This window comes from Euprymna scolopes, chromosome 30 (assembly GCF_053919585.1).
Source record: "Euprymna scolopes isolate OS-2025 chromosome 30, ASM5391958v1, whole genome shotgun sequence".
Taxonomy (NCBI): domain Eukaryota; kingdom Metazoa; phylum Mollusca; class Cephalopoda; order Sepiida; family Sepiolidae; genus Euprymna; species Euprymna scolopes.
The window spans coordinates 7651618-7672144 of record NC_136511.1 but is presented as its reverse complement, the minus strand read 5'-3'; the positions used below and the strand labels follow the sequence as shown (position 1 = coordinate 7672144).

At 30.7% G+C, this 20527-nt stretch overlaps 1 protein-coding gene and 1 pseudogene across 3 annotated transcripts in view; both read left to right on the top strand.

The window, feature by feature from the left end:
• LOC145254646 (protocadherin Fat 4-like) overlaps window positions 1-20527 on the top strand; it is a 1852201-nt gene that overhangs the window by 1268525 nt on the left and 563149 nt on the right. The gene's annotated exons all lie outside the window — the stretch shown is intronic.
• Window positions 313-430, top strand: LOC145255089 (5S ribosomal RNA; annotated as a pseudogene).

Sequence of the window (20527 nt, the reverse complement as noted above, 5' to 3'; positions counted from 1 at the left end):
GTGTTTTGGAGGCCATATTTTGTGAGGTAGGAAGGTAGTCCATATTTATTTGCCTCATTATGAGGACAAAGTTTCACACAAGATCGGTTTTTAATGGGGGGTAAAAATCAAGTTTTAAAAAAGGGAAATCCAGAACAGGAACAGAAGTTTTAATTTTCTTGATCCAGGCATTTTTTGGAGGCTAGAGTGCACTACACTTAGCGTGCTGGCTTTCTGATCTTCTGCAGAGGAAGTAAATAATTCGGATTCGAGATAATATTTATGACTGAAAGTTGTGACTAAATTTGTTTTATTTTTTATTTAAAATAATACGCATACGACACAATCACGTTGACATACTGGTTCCCGTCAGATCACCGAAGTTAAGCAACATTGAGCCTGGTCAATACTAAAATGGGTGACCATTTGGGAATTCCAAGTGCTGTATGTACTCTTTGCTTATCTTAGCATTGTTACCAGTCAGTCTTGGACGTCTCCTTGCCACTGGACCCAGACAGTGCCGATTCAAGTGAGGTGTGGTTTGTGATTGTGCAACCTTTGCTTCACAATTCACAGCTACCTTTACAGGGGTTGTCCATTGTCTCTTGAGACTGAATGGAAGCATTGCATACAAATTTTTTTCTTTTTTATCCTTTGGACTACTGTTCTCGTCTTGAGTTACTTTTGCACCGTTTTGATCGATGTAGTCACCACCTTTTTCTTGTTGAACTCAGGAATCTGTCAAGACACAGCTGAAGAAGGTTGAAGGTTACATCGACCGAAACGTTGTGAAAATAACACTTAAGATGAAAACACTAGTCTGAAGAATGGAATAATATGCATAATCAATCCTCATCTAAAAAAATTTCCGAAATATAATTTAAAATATTACGCCAAGAAATATTTCAGATACTGACTGGCTCAGATTTTAGGGAAATTAAATAATATATTGATATATTTACTTTTCGTTGTTTTGTTTTATAAATATTAACTATTTTTAAAAACAAAAATCGATTTTTAAAAAATTCGTATACTTGAGCAGCATTCTTTCATTTATACAGGTTTGGTTGGATATCAGCGCTAAGCTCTGTATATTCATTTTCCGCCATTTTTTTTTTTCAATATGGCAGGCTAACTTTCTCGCGTTTTTTTTTTTTTTTTGTGAGAGAGTCGAGAAATTTGCCAAACGTACTAACGTTTTCAACCTACATTGGTCGTCTTCAGGTACCGTGTTATAATGAATGTTCATTGGTGAATTGACTGATCAAATGATGTATCTATAAACATTTGAGTAAGTTGTCCCCACCCTCAAACCCGGTCTGGTGGTTGATGTTAGATTTTTTGGCTCGAATGAGCAATGCCTCGAGGATGGGTAGGCGTAGGTCGCAATATGAGACAGCAAGGATGGTCGTGTTTTCTTCAAACAGCTTTCTGAATTCTTTCTTGGGTGTTTTGTGCGTAATTAAGTGTTGATAGATTGCGCTTAGAGGAGAGAACAGGTGGCATCTTAGGCGGCGGGAAATGGTGGTAGGAGTCATGGCGATATATGTGCTTATATGTGCTTTCTTTGGAAACATTCTCCTAATGATTGTTTAAACTAATGTGAAATGACATTATTCGTTTTAAGTATTTTTTTTTCGGACTTAGGGTTATTTTTAATTACTAAGTTAGTGATTTAAATTTTTTATAATAAAAAAGAAAAAATTCTTTTAACTTAAAGGAACATTTTATTTCTTTTTATGTTTGACTCGTATTTTTTTTTTAATATTTCTCCCAAATTTTGAAAAAAAAATTATATTTTATAAATATTTGTCACGAAAAAAAAAACAAAAAACATCATGCTAATCCGTCTAAATTAAAATGTTGTTCTTGACATAAGAATCTCAGATAACTACTGCGAATCCAATTCTCATTTCATTTTTTGTAGATTTTTTATTGTGTTAAAAAATTGACTTTTTTTTTTTCCGATTTAAAAAAAACGAGAGTTTATTTTTGGCAAATATCATTTGAGGTTTGGTTGCTTGTTAAAATAGAGTCAACCGATCGATTTTTTTTAATATGTCGTTTTAAGCAAAAACAACATTACGTATTTAAATGCCATGTCGAAAATAGTAATATATCAAAAAACTATGAAAATTCATCGAGTAGAAAATTATTTATAGCTATAAGTAACTTTTACAGAAAATTGGGTAAAATTGCATTTTCCTTATATATATATATATATATATATATATATATATATATATATATATATATATATATATATATAATTATTTTCTACTATAATAATTAAATACCTACAGACACTAGTGTTTCATCCTTTCGGGAATCTTCAGTGCAGGGTGTCACGATTAATACCAGTCAAACGATTCGAACCCTGTATCACGAGACATCTCTGGCTCGATTAGCGGAGACCTAATCCATTCGGCTACCATTAGGTACTAGTGCACTTATTGATCCGTGCTGAAATAATAACGTTATTATTTCAAAAGCCATTCTTAACATGGGGAGGGGAGGGTGTTTTGTTCCTATTCTGTACTTTAACCTTACAATTGAATTAAAAGACATATCATAAAACTTTAATTAAACTTGGAAATACGATTTAAAAAAATAGCGCGGATCAGTAGTGCACTAGCATATATATATATATATATATATATATATATATATATATTCTAAAATTACATTAGCAATTGTTCTACTCGATGAATTTTCATAATTTTTGGATATGTTACTATTTTCAACATGACAGTTAAATACATAAAATTGTTGTGTGGTTAAAATGACATATGAAAAAAAAAATCGATCTTTCTACTAGGTGTGTCAGAAACTTTGTGAAAAATATTGAATAATTCGACCCTCCTGTGTTTCCAAGCTTATAACTACTCGAAAAATGTAATTCAAACCCTAATTTTTTTTTTCAATTAAAGGAGCAAGGACCAAGGTTTCATTTAAAAGACAAAAACAAAAAAAAACAACATAATTTAAAAAAAAAAAAAGGTTTTAAACTTCGGACTTTACAAGTAAATATCTAAAAAAGCACTACTTTTTTTGTTTTAAATTTGAATATATTATTTATTGATTTTTTTATCTTCAATTTGTGATATATAAAACTTTGGTGAGTAAATTAATTATTTACTTTTTAATAGACATTTCAAAATGGGGCGTGAATTACGTTTGCCTAAAATATTGTATTCGGTTTATTGGAAAGAGCATAAAATTTCACATTGACTCTAAAAATATCGTAAAAATAGAATCAATAGAAAAATTTTGATAGATTTTTAAAGTTTAAAAATTGAAAAATACTGAACTCGTAAAATTCAATTAATTTCATTACTGTTTTTTAAAAAATAAAAAAATAATATTTCTATTACTTTTCATGCAACTTTAATAGTTTATTTTGGAAGTATAATCCATAAAGAAAACAAACAACCCACTTTTAAAAGAGAAATTACGATTTTTTTTTTTTATATTTTATTCGCAGTTTCGTGTTAGGGGTGTCAAAAATTCCTACATTATTTCTGATACACCTATCTGTCTATTCTATCTCAACAGGTTTTTGCCAAACATGAACTCTTGATTTCATTTATAGCTGAATATTTTGTCTAATAACGTTATTATTTCAAAAGCCATTCTTAACATGGGGAGGGTGTTTTGTACCTATTCTGTACTTTAACCTTACATTGAATTAAAAAACATATCATAAAACTTTAATTAAACTTGGAAATACGATTTAAAAAAAAATAGCGCGGATCAGTAGTGCACTAGCATATATATATATATATATATATTCTAAAATTACATTAGCAATTGTTCTACTCGATGAATTTTCATAATTTTTGGATATGTTACTATTTTCAACATGACAGCTAAATACATAATATTGTTGTGTGGTTAAAATGACATATGAAAAAAAAATCGATTGTTTACGTACTTGAATGTAGAATCAGTAGCCGCCAATAGTCATGCCTGGTTATCTGGCGTCATAGGTTGACGACTGCCCAACTCGTTTGAATAGAGAATCAGTAGGAACTATTTGTCATTCCTTAAGCTAATTCTTCACCACAAGTTTAAAATAGCGCTTGTATTGATTTTTAAATCTTACGTTTTAAATTCCGTTTTCGTCATAACTAAATTAAATAAGAAAAGTTGATGACATCAGAGGTAGTAGTGTTGGGACGATTAATCGGAATTGGGAATCGAGAAAATCGAAAATTTTGGAGGAATCGGAGTTCGAAAATTTTTTTTGTCTAATTTTCGATTCTAAAAACAATTCTTTAGAAAGTTTTCTTGTTGCTTTTTTTTTTTTTTTTTTAAATAATTACCCATTGTAATTACTAATAATAAAATGAAAACTATGTACTGTTTTTAAACTATAAGTAAAACTAAAATATACGGCATAATCACATTGACACACTTGTTCTTGCCAGATCACCGAAGTTAAGCAATGATAAGCCTGGCCAGTACCAGATGGGTGACTATTGGGAAGACTAGGTGCTGTATGTACCACGCCGAGTCGTAGAAATTTCCAGCTTGGTATCTGGGTGCGCTTAACTCATGGGGGAGATGCACCCTCCGAATCAAGACGAAAAACAACAGGAAACTACCATCTTTACTTGTCTTCCCGAGATTACCATGGCTCTAAAATTTGGAGAGCCGTGGTCGCCGACGCTGTTAAACACCAGGGCCGCTGCATGAATGCAAAACTAAACTCTATATACCTTAATAATGAATTTAGGTAAAAATGTCACTGATTAGTTGATCATGTAACAGAGCGCGGGCCCGCGTATGGTGGCTGTATGCAAATGCCAAGCTGTGTGTAAAGTGACGTTACGGTAAGGAAAAAGGAAAAGATTATCACAAGAATGTGTTCACAGACCAACGATCACGTTATAGAGGATGATTATGCTTTATTCAGGAAAGTACCCAGAAATAAATGTTGTTTCAACGGAAAGAAAGAAGTGGTTCGTGTTTTTCCTTGTCTTTGTTACTTGTGACGGAGTCTACAACGTGTTGGGTTTCTACATGTCAACACGTGTGTAACGTTACAATGTAATTGTTTCTTCAGAATTGTGATAATAAATGTACTTCACACTCGTCTGATTATAACCTCACTCAGATTTTTACCCATAGCGTTATCCCAAAGATAATGTGTGTGAAAACAATCCCCAAACTATTCGGGAACTGAAGAAGCTTATCACTGCCAAAAATCAGGCCAGCGCCAAACTATGAGTGTTACAGAGTTATTTCTAATTTTCCACATTGTATACAGGTGTGTGTTTCTTGAAGGAAGGGGAGGAGGGCATAAATGAATGGCTGCTTTAAGAAATTAAGGCGAAATGAATTCATATTCCTCCAGGAAATAAAAACAGTTTTTCTTTGTTTGCAATTTTTTTCTCTTTTGCAATTTTTTCTTTTTTAATCAAAAGTTTGGAAAGTTTGAAAACAATGTTGTTTCAATTTTTTTTGTAACATTTCAATGAAATGCAGCTATAACTCAAATGACCTCACTTTCTCTTTTTTCTTCCCCACATATTACATACATATTTCTTTATATTTTTCTTCTAATATATTTTCCTTCTTCTTCTCCTTCTTCTCCTTCTTCTCCTTCTTCTTCTTCTTACATAGTTCCTCTTCCTTCTTCTCCTTCTTCTTACATAATTACTCCTTCTTCTTCTTCTCCTTCTTCTTCTTCTTCTTCTTCTTCTTCTCTTTCTTCTTTTTCTTCTTACATAGTTACTCTTCTCCTTCTTCTTCTCCTTTTCTTTTTCATACATAATTACTCCTTCTTCTTCTTCTTCTTCTTCTTCTCCTTCTTCTTCTTTTTCTTCTTACATAGTTACTCTTCTCCTTCTTCTTCTTATCCTTCTTCCTCTTCTTCTTACATAGTTACTCCTTCTTCTCCTTCTCCTCCTCCTCCTTCTTCTTCTTCTTCTTCTTCTTCTTCTTATTGTTGTTATTATTAACTGTAATATTCTGCTTGTTCATTTCTAAGTTAGTTATGCTTTGAAAAAAAAAAAAAGGACAGATACAATTTTTGAAGGCCAAACTACTTTCAAAATGACCAAATTCGAGAATTTGTAACTTTTGTTTATTCCCTAAGCTCAAGGAAAACCTTAGAGGTTGTCGTTCTGAGACAATTGAGGAGATGAAAAAGGCTGTGGCGAGGGTAATTGATATGCTCAACACAAAACGACTTCCAGAAATTTCAGAAATTGTTGAAACGCTACAACAAGTGCATTGCAGTCGGAGGAGATTACTTCGGGACTAGAGTTTCATGTGTGTGTACTATCAATAAAAGTCCCCATACATAAAAGTCTTGAAAACTTATTTAAGCACCTCGTAAATACCGATCTTCTTTGCCAGTAGCCCAGACATTTTTCAAACGAACAGTTATGCAATATCGTCGTGTTACGTGCCACAGAAGTGTTGCAAACTAAATAGCCTGACCAAAAAGAAAAAAATATATATATATAAAAAAATACCCCCCAAAAAACACGAATGTATGTGCGTGTGTGTGGGGGGGGCGTTTATCTTTATATTCTTTCTTTCTGCAAAGTGTGTGTTATCCTTTGGGATTATTGTCGAGAAAACGATATCCAATTTTCAATTCTCCGTTGTTAATCGAGGCTATTTTTGTTTTTTAATCAAAGGTGATCTCGATTTCGTCCGCATCAGGTGAAACTGTAGCGCCGCTGTTTGCGTTATCAACAACGAAATCCCACCGAGAGGCCGTGCAACAATGTTCTTCGGCAAAAATTGGCTTATGTTTCCAAGAAGGAAAATTGGCGGCCATTTTTATTTTATTCTTGATCTGTTTCTTCCAAACGAAAACTTTTCTATATTATTATTTTTTTTTTTTTTATTGAAATCGTTTGAGATGAGTAATTTGTATATTTGTTTATTTATTTATTTGCGGACTTTTATCCTCATCTTCGCCACGTTTCAGCCAACTCATCCCCTGGCCTTCTTGAGGTGGTTAACCGCGACGGGATAGGAATACTGATTCTCTTAATTGTATTCTCATAGTTGTTATCGTCTCACCATGTTTTGTCCAATTAATCCTCTTTGGGTAGGATTGAAACCGTTATCTTCAGACAATGCTCACCTGGAACCGCAGAGATTCAACGCCTCTATCCACTGCGCCACGGGAAGATAGCTAGAGGAATAGTTGGCCGAAACGTGATGAAACAAAAACTATGAGGATGAGGATGACAGTCCGCAAATAAATAAATAAATAAACAAATAAATAAAATAAATAAACAAATAAATAAACAAATAAATAAATAAAAATAAATAAACAAATAAATAAATAAATATAAAGAAAACATTTCTGTTTCGTATTTTTTTAGATGAGGATTGTTAATTTGTATTATTTGGCTTACTATTCTCATCTTGGTTGTTATTTTCACAACGTTTCGACCGATGTAGACTCCGACCTTCTTTAGATGCATCGTTTTTTTTTTTTTAACTTAGCCACCATTCGCTCATGCATGGAGTATTTTTGCCACATCTGAGCTGGTGAACTAATACTGCTAGTCTATCCCTCTTGAACAAGGTCCAAAGAAGAGTCTCTAATCTAATAGGTCCCACTTTGTCAACCAAGCTCCAACCTCTGTCCCATCGCCACAATGTTGCATCTCTGTGCCCGTTTTACAAGTATTTTTTTATGGAAGATACAAGATAAAATCTACATCATCTATAAACATCATTCTAATCAAATCAAAGGTGAAAATATAGGCACGAAAAAAAAAAAACTCAGAAAATCGCTAAGAAGTATTTCAAGGTATCTAGAAATTCCATTCTCTACTGTTCAAAAAATTATAAGAATACATGAAATATATGGCATCAACAGGCAATTAGGTGAAAATGGAAGACCAAAAACGCTGACAAATAATAATGTAAATTTTTAGATAAAGAAATCTCTTCTCATGAATTTTCGTCATGTAGAAAATTCTTCATTTATGGCTGAATTTCCGATGTATTCCTTATAAATTCATTGGTAGCCATTTTTAATATTGTTGTTTACAAGTCAATCTGGCTTCGTTTTCGAAAACAAGTCAACTCGGTCTCGTTTTTTTTTTTTTTTGTGGGAATTTTTTTTTTTTTTTTTTTTTTGGTGGGAATTCGCCATGGGAGAGTCTCGTTTGCTCAGGAACAGTTTTTTTTAAATTTTTATTTTAGATGGGCGTAACTCATTTTAAGTTCTCGCTTTTTTAAGTGGGGGGGGGGGTCAAATCTCCCTTTGTTGGTCTCATTTATAATTTAATTTAATTGACGCCCCCAAATTAAATCATAAATAAGAACAAAAAAAGGGAGATTTGAACCCCCCTTCAAAAAAAAAAAAAAAAACTAACGAGACCGGGTTGACTTGTTTGGAAAACAAGGCCGGATTTCCTTGTAAACAACGATATTCAAAATGACGCCCAGTGAATTTATAAGGAATACATCGGAAAATGTAAGTCTTAATATCTTGAGAACTACTTACTGGCGACAATTTTAAATGTGATATTCGTTCGAAACGAATCAGAATACCCTTAAAAAGAACTTTTTAATGGCACATTAATCACATTTGGTCTTTCAGGATACAAAAAAAACCAAATAACTATTGAAAAAGATGTCCTTATTTAGAAATCTATATATTAATACGATAGCGTGTGTGTTATTTTCTGTGTCACGCTTACATTCGGGTCGTTTAATTGTTATGTACTTTCATTTCTTGTCATAAATAATTGTTATAAATAATTTTACCAAAAATTCTGCATAGGTTTTGGTTTCGGTTCCGATTATAGCTAATGGCACTCCAATAATCTATTTTTTTTTAAATAATTTTATCAAAAATTCTGCATAGGCTTTGGTTACGGTTCCGATTATAGCTAATGGCACTCCAATAATCTATTTTTTTTTAAATAATTTTACCAAAAATTCTGCATAGGTTTTGGTTTCGGTTTCGATTATAGCTAATGTCACTTCAATAATCTATTTTTTAAAAATAATTTTACCAAAAATTCTGCATAGGTTTTGGTTTCGGTTTCGATTATAGCTAATGACACTCCAATAATCTATTTTTTTTAAATAATTTTACCAAAAATTCTGGATAGGTTTTGGTTTCGGTTTCGATTATAGCTAATGACACTCCAATAATCAATTTTTTTTTTTAATACTTTTATCAAAATTTCTGCATAGGTTTTGGTTTCGGTTCCGATTATAGCTAATGGCACTCCAATAATCTATTTTTTTTAAATAATTTTACCAAAAATTCTGGATAGGTTTTGGTTTCGGTTTCGATTATAGCTAATGACACTCCAATAATCAATTTTTTTTTTAATACTTTTATCAAAATTTCTGCATAGGTTTTGGTTTCGGTTTCGATTATAGCTAATGACACTCCAATAATCTATTTTTTTAAAATAATTTTACCAAAAATTCTGGATAGGTTTTGGTTTCGGTTTCGATTATAGCTAATGACACTCCAATAATCAATTTTTTTTTTTAATACTTTTATCAAAATTTCTGCATAGGTTTTGGTTTCGGTTTCGATTATAGCTAATGACACTCCAATAATCTATTTTTTTTAAATAATTTTACCAAAAATTCTGGATAGGTTTTGGTTTCGGTTTCGATTATAGCTAATGACACTCCAATAATCAATTTTTTTTTTTAATACTTTTATCAAAATTTCTGCATAGGTTTTGGTTTCGGTTCCGATTATAGCTAATGGCACTCCAATAATCTATTTTTTTTTAAATAATTTTACCAAAATTTCATCATAAGTCTTAATTTCGGTTTTAATTTTATTTGATGGCACTTTAGTAATCTGTTTTTTATGAATAATTTTATCAAGAATTCATTTTAAGTTTTGGTTTCGAGTATAGCTGAAGGAACTATATATATATATATATATATATATATATATATATATATATATATATATATATATATATATACACTTCAGAATAAAATTATCCAACAATCAGCTAGTATGTAAACCTGTGATTATACGATTTACAAGATATTACTGGCAGTAATATTCTCTAAGTATTATCCCATCTAAATAAAAATTGCTCGATATACAAGATAGAGCAAATAAATCAAATTTTTAATCATTCAATGAATTTAAAAATTTATGACGTGAAATGTTTGAGTTTCAAATCAAAATCTTTGGATCTGAAACTCAAACATTTCACGTCATAAATTTTTAAATTCATTGAAAGACTAAAAATTTGATATATATATATATATATATATATATATATATATATATATATATATATATATATATATATATATATTTGGGATTCGGTTTCCATGCAATAGTCATAGAGATATATTTTTTTTATTTTTGAAATCGCAACTTTATAATATATAAAAATCGATAGAACATTAACTCTATAATAATATATACGAAATCTGCAAGAATTAAAATATCATATGTAAGCGTATTTTATCGTCAGACATCCCTGCTTAGCTTAGACAAATACTTTTGCCGTTTTAACAAAAGAGCTACAATAATATCAGAGGGTTTCCATTTACGCTAAATATCTACAGAATGCCAACATCAATATATTACAGTACCCTGTGGAATTTCCACAAGTTTCGCTAGTTTTACATGTAAGCATTTTTGGCCTTCCTAAGTTACTGACGGTGCCATATTTTTTATGTTTGCTTATAATTTTTTGAACAGTAGAGAATATAACCAGCCTATAATTTCACCTTTAACTTGATCAAAATGTTTTCCCATCATGTATTATTAATTATTTGCAAAATACCTTGTAGTTATTAGATTTTGGAGACAAAAATTAAATTGAATATCTTTTTTACAGATGGACATTTTCATTTTAATATAACTTTGAAAAAAAATTTTATCACAAAGAAAATCTATATAATTATAAAACTCAAACGACCTTGCAACAGGTGTTGTACCCAACATCCGGTTTATGATTACCGGTTGCGCATGCGTGCATAAACAAATAATCAAGTGACAGTAAAACGTATTGTTTTACTGTGTACATTTTCAGCATCCCAATTGTTTTTTTTGCGTTTAAATTATCCAAATAAACAATTGTTAATACTTTCTGCATTTTTTTACTTGTTTCTGTATTACGTTTAAGTTATTTTTACACAATTTTCTTACAAATAAATCTACTTTAACACGTTGACAACCATAAGAGCATTTTACAACAGCGATTTACCCACCGCCTCCACTTTTATTTTATTTTCCATTTTTTTAATACACCTTTTTTTTAAAAAAACATCCATACATTTTCTTCTACACTACCAACATAAAGAAATTAACCCCGAAAATATGTTTTTTTTATTTGCGTTACAAATAAGTAATCAACGTGACAATAAAATGTATTGTTTTACTGTGTACGTTTTCAGCATCACAATTGCTTCTTTTTTTTTCGCGTTTAAATTAAAAGATATATCAAAATTTAAATTTAACTTTAAGTTTTATGGTATCTGTTCAGTGCATATTTATCTATAATTCAATGACTGTAAGTTGTTTTTTTTTTTTCAAAAATAAACAATTATAAACAGAACGACTCATAGAAATCTATCTATATTCTTTTTTCATTTTAATATACTTTCATAGAAATGTTTCTGTTATGTCACTATACTATTTTCTTTACGTCACAAGTGTCACGCTCATACATTGATTTCATAGCTAACATAGCATACTGACTCAACGGGTCACGGGTAGTCTAGTGTGTATATATATATATATATATATATATATATATATATATACACACATGACAAATGGAAGTTTTTTTTATAATATATTGTTATTGTAAAAAATTTGCTGAAATGTAGGTTTATTAATAAAAATATGAGTGACTACTTTTTTTTTACTCAGTATATATATGTACATACACGCATTATATATATATATATATATATATATATATATATATATATATATATATATATATATATATTAGAATTACCACTTAATAAGGTACCCATATTCTTGCTCATTTTCAAAATATTTGGCATTTACGACAATATTGTATCGTCCCAATGTGGGCATATAAGTATATAATAATTCAGTAATTATAATTTTGCACAACTGGGCAAACTAGTCAGCACATAGAAAAATGCCAGCATTAAGACAAAACAATTATTTTGAAAATAAGCAACAATATGAGTATATGTCCCTTATAAAATGGTAATTCTAAGAAATATTTATAGTTCTAGCATTGCACTATCGAACTATATATATATATATATATATATATATATATATATATATATATATATATATATACAGGCAAAAAGAAAGTCTGCACTTGTAATTTTTTTAAAAACTGCAAATTTAAGCCAAATTTAATGTAACTGTTTAAACAAACTATACCTCATTTGATTCGCCTTTTATTCCTCTATAATTTTACCTGTTCATATTTGACTTTTAATTGAAATATTCTACTGTTCAAGTCAATTTTAAAAAATAACTTCAAATTGAGGAGGCAAAAGGAAAGTCTGCACAATTGAAAATTGTTATTTAAATGTAACTTTAGGACATCAGTGCAACATAAATACAACAGAAACACAATGAACTAATTAATATTTAGTAGCATAGCTCTTCTGCAATTTGACAGCCTGCAATCTTTTGGGAATTCTTTGAATAAGACTGCAGCAATACTCCGAGGAAATGGCATCCCACTTTTCTTTAATTTTTATACAAAGTTATTCCAAATTTGAAATTTTATCATTGCGTAGCTGTTGCTTGATGTAATACCAAACGTTTTCGATAGGATTGAGGTCTGGAGATTGTGCAGGTCAATCCAAACACAGAATATCATGCTCTTCCAGGAACCTGTTGACATTGCTAGTTGTTTTAATGGGAGCATTATCCCGCATGAAGATGGGATTATCATCCAAATTCCGACCAAAGTAGGGTAGAAAATGTTCAGTCAACATATTAATGTACTTGATCGAATTAATTCGACCTTGTTAGCGAACTATAGGCCCTGGACCATTGGTACTAATAACGCCCCACACCAAAACTGAACCTCCACCACCTTGCAGCATTGAAACTGAGCACCTAGGATTAAATTCTTTGTCTTTCCTCCGATGGACATACTGCCTACCATCACTGCCTAGCCCATTAAACTTGCTTTCGTCACTACTAAAAAGCACTTTTGACCAATATGAAGAATCATGATCTTCATTGCATCTGACGAAGTCCAGACGGCGCTTTCTGTTCTCTACAGAAATCATTAGCTTGCGTCTTGCAACATATCCTCGCATATTAAATTCCTTTAATCTGTTCTTGATAGTAGAAAAGGAGCACTTTTTAACAAGATTTCACTGTTGTTGGATTTGGGGAGCCGTTTCAAATCTGTTTCTTAGGCTGCGGATCTTAATATCATTATCTTCCCTGTTAGAAGTAACTCTAGTACAACCAGATTTAGGGGCATCATGAACACTGCTGGTGTTTTGGTGCTTTTGCACAGTCTTTCGTACCATTTTTTCATCACATTTCAATCTGCGACTGATTTTTCAATTGGATAAACCAGAAAGGTGAAGATTAATGAGCTCCTGACGATCACTAAGAGAAAGTCGTGTCATATGAACCAAATGTTACGTTGTATAACCTGAAACAACAACAATTATGATTAGAGATGTTTTGTTGCCTGTTGGTGGATATTTTATACTGATTTAGGGGCGATAATTTAAGCTGGTTTTAAGCAAATTTGTTGCTGTGGACTTTCTTTTTGCCTCCTCAATTTGAAGTTATTTTTTTAAATTGACGTGAACACTAGAATATTTCAATTAAAAATCAAATATGAGCAGGTAAAATTATAGCGGAATAAAAGGTGAATCAAATGAGGTATAGGTTGTTTAAACTGTTACATTAAATTTAGCTTAAAATTGCAGTTTTTGAAAAAATTACAAGTGCAGACGTTCTTTTTGCCGGCACTATATATATATATATATATATATATATATATATATATATATATATATATATATACACAGTGCCGGCTTGACAGTAGACATGACAGACGTATCTTTGTACTCCTCACATTGGTGTGCATGTCTGTCACCCCAGGAAGAAGCCTCTTCTGAACGCAATGCACAAGAAAGCCCGCAAACAGTTTTCTGAAGACATGTCAACAAAGCCCATAGATTACTGAAGCCATTTCCTATGGTCTGATGAGACGAAATTAAATTTGTTTGTGTTTCATGGCCTGAAGCATGTGTGGCGGCGATCATTTGTGTTGTCCCATGAAGAGATATACTTTAATATTTGAAGAAATGTGAGGAGGGCATATGCTTAAGGTCATCAGAACCAAACAACTTAAATTTTGTCTCATCAGACCGTAGGACATGTAACACTATATAATATTTAAATATTTTTTTATTTGAATCCTTTGGGATGAGTAATTTGTATATTTATTTACGAGCGGGGAAGGGGTGCTGGCTTTGCCTGGGCGTGAGATACGCTTAAATATGATATTTTAATTTGTCCAGATTTCGTATGTATTATTATAGAGTCGTGATTTCAAAAGTACAAAAAACTGTATTTGGGTGCCATCAGTTAGAATCGAAACCGAAAGCAAAACTGTAATATTCAAAGCTGGTGACGTTACCACTGTACCAATGTGACACGCATATGAACTGATTAAAAAATTAAAATGTAAAATTTAATGAAGATGAATGTACAAGATGTATAACGTTTTTTTTTTTGTTTTTTTAATTTTGACCCATTTTTAACCCCTTAAAAATTAATTTAATTTAAAAATTAATGAAGACGAATGTACAAAATGTTTAACGATTTTTTAAATTTTGACCCATTTTTAACCCCTTAAAAATTAATTTAATTTAAAAATTAATGAAGACGAATGTACAAAATGTTTAACGATTTTTTAAATTTTGACCCATTTTTAACCCCTTAAAAATTAATTTAATTTAAAAATTAATGAAGACGAATGTACAAAATGTTTAACGATTTTTTAAATTTTGACCCATTTTTAACCCCTTAAAAATTAATTTAATTTAAAAATTAATGAAGACGAATGTACAAAATGTTTAACGATTTTTTAAATTTTGACCCATTTTTTAAATTTTGACCCATTTTTAACCCCTTAAAAACTAATTTAACCGGCGAAAGACCCATAAAAGAATGGTCCATAAAAATTTAATCATTGGAGGTCCCCAGCGCCGCTCTGCAATTTTTAGTTTCGGAAGAGATAGAGTTTGGAAATATGGAGACAAAACAGACAGACAGACATAAAGCTTTTTATATATATATATTAGATTTGCAAACTGTTATCCTAATCTTTATTGTTTTTGTTGTTGTTGTTGTTTCACCACGTTTAATGGGGATACAGTTAAGAGACTCGCGGTTAATCACCTGAAGAAGGCCAAAGGAATAGTTGGCCGAAACATGATAAAACAACAACTAGGCAGACGAGGATAACAGTCCACAAATAAACATTTTCGGGGTTTGTATTACTGTACATAGAGATTCGAAAAAGTTGTCAAAAAACAAATATATAACAAATAAATGTTATCAAAGGCAAGATAAGTTACTTTTCTACCAAACTGGATATATTTTTCGTGTTTTTATTCAATGTAACATGTTTATTCAGCTCGAAAAACATGCAGTGTTTATCGATGTATTGAACAATTCAAAATGGCGGCCGACTCTCTCTTAAACACGGTAAGTTCGGAAAAAGGTGTTATAAATAATAAACTAGACAAAATACTGTTAGAAACTCGCTCAATATATATTACCGTGACATAGGTTGACATATATTCGGTGTTTTTTTAATAGTATTTTGTCTAGTTTATTATTTATAACACCTTTTCTCGAACTTACCGTGTTTAAGAGAGAGTCGGCCGCTATTTTGAGTTGTCCAATACATCGGTAAACATTGCATGTTTTTCGAGCTGAATAAACATGTTACATTGAATAAAAACACAAAAAAATATATCCAGTTAGGTAGAAAAGTAACTTATCTTGCCTTTGATAACATTTATTTGTTATATATTTGTTTTTTGACAACTTTTTCGAATCTCTGTGTACAGTAATACAAACCCCATTTTCGTATTAGTTTTTGCGATTGTTTTCACTCTGGTTTTGCCGTGTGAATAACATTTTTTAACACTTCTGTATATTATTTTTTTCTGTTTGTTTACATTTTTGAAGAGATCGACTGGGGACAAGTGGAGATAATCACGAATTTTTTTCTCTAGAAAAGAGCGTAATTCTTTGTAAATAAACTGTTTTTCTATTTTAATTTATTTCGAAATTTTAATTTAATACGAACTTGTTTTCAAAAAAATGTAATAATTTACTCATATTTTTACTAGTTAACTGTTTTAGAATATTCATAAATCTTAATTTATCTGGTTCGTTGTTTAAATTTGTTTCGAAACATCGATTCATTACAAATATTAAAAAATTACACACTCACACACAGGTTCCCACTAGCGATTGTTTGGAAGTGTTTCGAATCTTAATTTATATGGAAAAATTTTCCTAACAAACAAAAAAAAACGTTACATATTTTACCAAAAAACAAATATAGCACAGCATATTTCTTAAATAAGGATTCATTTCATTAATTTCAGAATTTAATTTTATCAAAAAAAATTGTTCGTTAAAAAGATCACATATTCCAATAAGGACTAATTTCAGAAAAAAACAACAACAAAAAACTAAAATATAGAAGCACTCTCACTTTTAGTATTATTATTTTTTTTTTGTAAATGTTTTATTTTTATCCCCTTCCCACCTAAATCAGCATAGATTAGACCATAGGTTCTCAACCGGGGTCCACATGGACCCTAGGGGTCCATGGAATATTTCTGGGGGTCCACAGTCAAAACATAACAAAATGGGAGCCCACAACGATATTTTGGTGGTCCATGAAGAAAACCAACTCAGAATAGTTTTTATTATTAAAAATTTAATTTTATACTCTAAATTTGTATAGTTTTTTTTTCAATCATTCAAGTTATTTAAAATATAATATTTCTATTTTCCAGGTTTACCTCAAACATTTACCTTGCACTCTGTTTCTGAACATGTGTTTTATTTGTCGAAAATTTTATAAAAATGAATAGCAATATATATATAGTTAGATATTATGAACTGCAGTAATTGTATTACCAGTTGTGTATATATATAATATATACATGTATTGGTAAAGAATTATTATCACTCTAATTTAGATTATTATTATTACTTATTATCATTATTATCATAATTATTATAGTTGTTGTAGAATACTTTATTTGCATTAAATTAGTTTTCATTTAAAAATAAAGCTTAATTATATAATGTTTCTTTGATTATTAAAACCTCAAAATTTATATGAGTGAAAAATAGAAGATAGTTATGAAGGGGTCCACCAAGATAAAAAGAAGAGAAAAGGAGTCCATGAGTAAAAAAAGGTTGAGAACCACTGGATTAGACCATTCCTGTAATGACCTGGCCTCTATTGATTGCGACATAATGATAGTTCTGTGCAGTTCTAGGAGGTCAATTCTCCCAGGCTTTGCCTTCTTTCTTTAAGAAGGCGTTAGTTTATTGCTAACGGGGCTTCTCATGCACTTTTTGCAGGTCAGAGTTCCCTTCCTTGGGGGCGCTGACTTCTCAATCCTATTTTCCGACCTTGGTGTCGCAGTTCTTGCAATGGGAGAAAACTAAATAATCCACCCTCATTTTTTTTTTTTTTTTTTTCGTGCGAATAACAATCTGGAAAACATTTTTAGTGTTAGTTTATATCGAGCGCATTTTACTTCTTTGAGAGATTCAAGTTAATCGGATATCTAATATTGAATAGGTGTTCATCGCCTGAACTTTCCATATGTAAATCCTGCATAACCCACACGGACGTTTGTAAATTCCATTGATCCCTTGCGATGCAAATTGCCTGTAGTGACAGTCAATTTGCATCGCAGTTTGAATTACATGATGCTCATTTGATTCATGAAATATTATCGATTTTCGAAAGAAGCAAATTAACCTTCGTTTGCTTCATTGAGCACATCTAAAAGATTAACTCTGACTCCATTAATATCGTTGATAATAATGGAGCGCAAGTGTGCATCCATTACATTTACCGTAACAAGACGAGGCAAAGCAATGGACAGATTAGAATTTAAAAAAAAAATGGACGAAGGCATTTCAACTCAAAGCTGTATAATGAAAGAAAATAATAATAGACAAAAAAAATATATCTATTAAATAAATCTCAAACGTTTTAGTTTTAATCTTGTTATTACTTTGTTTTTGCTGAGGATGGGGCATTCTACCGTATGCCAGACATTAGTTTAATTACTCCAACCGAGAGATCTTTTTTTTTATTCTAACCGTCCCTTTAAGTGCTATTGTTTGTATTTCTCTTGCACTTGGTTCACCTGATATATTCGCCAGATAGTTTTTTTAAATTCTTTTCCATTAGCCCGGGTGCTCTTATAATGACTGGTATGATTGATACCTTCTTAAGATTCCAGTTTCTTTTCATGTCGTACAAAAGTCCTTGGTATTTTGTTATTTTCTCCCTCTCATCTCTGTTAAGACCAGCATCATTAGGGAGACTTACTAATTAGGATTGCCACTTACTTCCTCTTGTCCCATATCACTATATATATATATATATATATACATATATATATATATATATATATATATATATATGTGTGTGTGTGTGTGTTTTGAGAAAAATAGAAAAACCGAATGAAGTTATTAAAAATAAATCAACATTTCGTCCCTATTTCAGAGGACATCTTCAGGATATTGAAGTAAAAATGCAAAAAAAAAACTGTTCTCTTTTTCGTATGGTCTATGACTTTTTCTTTTCTTGCATTTTTACTTCAATGCCCTCTGAAATAGGGACGAAACGTTGATTTATTTTTAATAACTTCATTCGGTTTTTCTATTTTTCTCAAAACATAACGGCAACTACCGCTGGTATTTTTATTTTATTTTTATACATATATATATATATATATATATATATATATATATATATATATATATATATATTTAGTAATGTGATTGATAATTTAAAATTTAAAAATCAATTATTTGTACGATCGTTTCGGAAAACAGTGTTTTTTATTGTGGTAGACATCAAGTTACGTTAGGTTTATTTATGTTGTCTTTTAAATTTAATAAAACCCTTCACAATTTGCTGATGAGGAAACCTTGTTTATTAAAAAACTATATGTAATAATTATTGTCCGTAACTTGATGTCTACCACAATAAAAACACTGTTTTCCGAAACGCTCGTACAAATAATTGATTTTGTTGTTGTTCCTTCTTATGAAACGGATTTTTAATTTAATTATAATTTGATTTTTAAATTTTAAATTATCAATCACATTACTAAATATTAAATTAGCTCTAGGATATTTACCTATCGAGCTTATTATATATCTAAATTACAACGAGCACTTTCTCTTTCCTGTATTTTAATTGAACTAGTAATTTTACTGTTACATTGAAATACACTCTGCTCTTTAGACTATTGTTCTAATCTCCTTTAAATTATATATATATATATATATATATATATATATATATATATATATATATATATATATATATATATGTTTAATAGCCCCATTTTCTAGGTGTGCAGCTGTAGGAATTTCGTAGTCATGGTGGGTAGTGTATGACTTTCAAAGTTTGATGACCAATACTTTTAAAAAGATAAGTGGTCTCAGCAATAACAAGTGCAGGTTCTGCCACACAGAAGTAGAGAGTGTGAGCCACTTGCAAAGTTCTGTTGGCGGACGGCTAATATACAATGTGACACAATAGAGTGTGCAAATATCTGAAAAATTTGTAAAAACTTGAATATCTAATGTAGTAGCAAGTCTTGGGAACAGATGGAAATAAGTCATACACTCTCAAACGTGTGTGTGTGTGTGTTCGTATGTCCACTAAAACTTTTGTCATCCACATCAAACAGGCACGAACGTGGTACCGTTAAAAAGAGCGATCTCTCGTACACATAATATTGAAAAATTGGAGAAAAAAAATCGTCAATTATTTCGTGGAAAAATGTCTTTTTTGTTTGAAATGTGTGTGGGGGGGGTCAAATAAAAACCTTGCTTTCGATGTTGTTTACAAACCGCGCATGCGCGAACAGTCGTTTCGTTCTTTCGTTTTAAAAAGCTAAATTAGCAGAGTCATAACATCTGTGTCATTGTAGTCCGGTGAATAACGTACTCGCTTACAGTCTTATCTTTTGCGAGTTTGCGTCCGACAGGCGTTGTTTAAATTTTTTTCTATCCAATCTTAACATGATAAGTATAAAAAATGTTTATTTTTTTAAACTTTTTTAAACTACCTAACAATCGAGTTCCGTGTTTTAGCCATTTTTTTTTTTTCAAATTAAAGGACAATTACAAACTCCCCTCCGTTTCTTCTATTTATTATTTTTCAAAACTGCTGAGAATTTAGCCGATTTCAACTTGTTTACCCGAGTTCAAAAATGCTTAGGTTGTGAGAATGTATTATAAATAGATGTGCCGTTTCTTTATGTGTTATTTAATAAGTTGAGTGTTAGATATTGA